The sequence below is a fragment of the Carlito syrichta genome, unplaced genomic scaffold, assembly GCF_000164805.1.
Source record: "Carlito syrichta isolate Samal-C Ts95f unplaced genomic scaffold, Tarsius_syrichta-2.0.1 Scaffold117951, whole genome shotgun sequence".
Taxonomy (NCBI): Eukaryota; Metazoa; Chordata; class Mammalia; order Primates; family Tarsiidae; genus Carlito; species Carlito syrichta.
In genome coordinates, this window is record NW_007062047.1 from 1235104 (window position 1) to 1238158 (window position 3055).

The 3055-nt window shown below is 38.4% G+C and overlaps 1 protein-coding gene across 1 annotated transcript in view; it reads right to left on the reverse strand.

Moving 5' to 3' along the window:
* The window catches only part of PDCL2 (phosducin like 2), a 27651-nt gene that overhangs the window by 2414 nt on the left and 22182 nt on the right, over positions 1-3055 (reverse strand). The window lies entirely within an intron of this gene.

Genomic DNA, 3055 nt, shown 5'->3' on the forward strand with positions numbered 1-3055 from the left:
CCTGCGGGCTCAGGCAATTCACTCACCTCAGCCTCCCAAAGGTACGGGATTACAGGCTGAGCCACCGAGCCCAGCTCTGAATGCTCTTGCTTAGAAATTTCTTCTGCCAGATACTCTAGTTCACTGCTGTTAAATTCTACATTCCATAAAATCCTAGGACACATACACAATTCTGTCAAGTTATTTGCAACTATAAACAAGAATGGCATTTACTCTAGTATCTAATACCTTGTTCCTCAGTTCCATCTAAGACCTCATCCAATGGCATCTACAGTTCATCTTTTTACTTAAGTCAGAATGACTTAAGTAATCTCTAAGAAGTTCCAGACTTTCCCTACTTCTCTTCCTCTGAGTCCTTATGGAATGGAGCCCTTACCAGAATGGAACATTAGCTCCATTCACATTGATCTAAGCTGCTTTTGGCCTGCTCTTCCAAATTCCTCCAACCTCTCCCCATTACAGTAGTCCCTCCATATCTGAGATTTCAATGTCCACAGTCTCAGCTAGCTACCCACGGTATACTACAACAAGATACAGAGAGAGAAAGATCACACTCACATAACTTTTATTACAGTATAATTATTCTATTTTATTATTATTTATTATTGTTCATCTATTACTGTGCCTAATTTATTAATTAAACTTTACTATAGGTATGCATGTATAGGAAAAAACATGGTACTATCTGCAGTTTCAGGTATCCACTGAGGGTCTTGACACATATTCCCCATGGATAACAGGGGACTACTGTTCCTGGTTCCAAAGCCACTTCCACAATTTCAGGTATTTGTTATATCAACAACATCATTTCTTGGTACCAATTTTCTGTCTTAAGTCTATTCTGTCTCAGACTATAACAAAATACAACAGATTAGGTAATTTATAAAGAAAAGAGGCCGGGCTAAGGTTCAGCCTGTAATCCCAGCACTTTGGGAGGCCAAGGCAAGTGGATTGTCATGGACAATTTACTTCCTCAAAAAATTAAAAATAGAATTTTCATATGATTTAGCGATTCCACTTCTGTGTATATTCCCAGAAGAATTGAAAACAGGAACTTGAACAGATTATTTGTGCCCCCACATTCATACCAACATCATTTACAATGGCCAAAAGGTGGCAGCCATCTAAGTGTTCACCAACAGATGAAGGGATACACAAAATGCGCTAAAAAAATTAAAGAAATTCTGATATATGCTACAACATGGATGAACCTTGAGGACATTATGCTAACTGAAATAAACAGTCACAAAAGGACAAATACTATATAATTCTACGTATATGGGTAACTAGAGTAGTCAAATTCATAGAGAAAGAATGTAGAAGGGATAGCCGCCAGTGGCTGTGGGGATTGAAGAATGAGGAGTTCTGGTTTAATGGGTCCAGTTTCTTTTTTTTTCTTTTAATTTTTATTTTAAAGATGTGGGGTACAATTCAGGGTTAGGTACTCAAATAGTCATTGTACAGGTAAAGTTTGGGCCTCCCTTTGGTCCCCACTTCGCCTGGTTTGAGACCAAGTACCCTTATTGATGAAGTGTGCGCCCCTATTATGCAAGATGGAAAAGAGTTCCGGAGATGGATGATGGTGATAGTAGCACAACATAAATGGCCTTAATGCCACCGAACAGTACACTTAAAAATGGTTAAGATGGCAAAATTTAGGTTATGTGGATTTTACTACAATTAAAAAAAAAAGGATTAAGAAGATAGAAAATCTCCTACAATGGGGGGGACCTGAAAGAGGTTGCTTTTACTACAATTTAAAAATATACAAATAAATTTCATTTATATATATATCTCATCTGGGCATGGTGGCTCATGCCTATAATCCCAGCACTTTGGGAGGCTGAGGTGAGAGGACTGCCTGAGCCCACGGGTTCAAGACCAGCCTGGGCAACTTGATGAAACCTGATCTCTACAGTAAATCAAAAAATTAGCCAGGCATGGTGGTGCATGCCTGTAGTTCCAGCTACTTGGAAGGCTGAAGTGGAAGGATCATCTGAGCCCAGCAGATTGAGGATACGGTAGCTGTAAGCATGCCACTACACTCCAGCCTAGGTGACACAGTGAGACCCCAACACAAAAAAATTCCAAAACAAACAAACATATCTATATATTTTTAAAAAGGACTAGATACAAACTAAATTCATGATAGTTTTTGCCTCTAAGGAAGCAGGGAGGGGAACAGGACTAGGAATGAAATACAGATAACTTCAGTTATATCTAATGTGTTTTTTATAAGTGAACAGCAGAAGCAAACATTCGCAATTGTTTCTTTTGATAACTGTTATTATAGCCTTGAATGTTTGTGTCCCCCTAAAAACTCATATATGAAATCCTAACCCTCACAGTGATAGTATTAAGAGATGGGGATTTGGGGATGTGACTTGATCATGAGGGTAGAGCCTTCACAAATGAAATTAGTGAAAAGACCAAAGGGAGCTTGCTTACCCCTTCCACCATGTGAGAACAGTGAAGAGCAGGCCCTCACCAAACACTGAATCTGCTGGCACCTTGATCTTGGACATCCCAGTCTCCAGAACTGTGAGAGCTAAAGTTTCTCGTTTATAAGCCACCTAGTTTATGGTATTTTAATTACAGCAGCAACAATGATTTCATGAATGCTTATTATATTATTCTTTGTATTCTTATGTATTAATTTTTTAAGTAAAAAGATAAGGTCCAGGCTGGAAAAAATAAAGTGATGAACCAAGGAGGGGCCTTAAAGACTAAAAGCAAAAAATTCTGAACAATTAAAGTACTGGGGGTCTCAGTAAGGCCAAAAACAGTTTTAGGGGATTGAAAGAGTAAAAGAATACCTATTGAAAACAGTTATTTCTGATGGCTTTAACACAATGGTGAGAGAAAAAGATTTTTAGTTTCATAAAATAATGTTAAAGCAACTCTAAAATATGAATAGAACAAAGAGATGGCCTTAGGAAGAAAAAATAATGAAAGGATAAAAATATAGTCTTGCACTATACACTATGAAAAAGAATACAGCCGGGCTCGGTGGCTCAGCCTGTAATCCCGCGCTTTGGGAGGCTGAGGTGAGTGG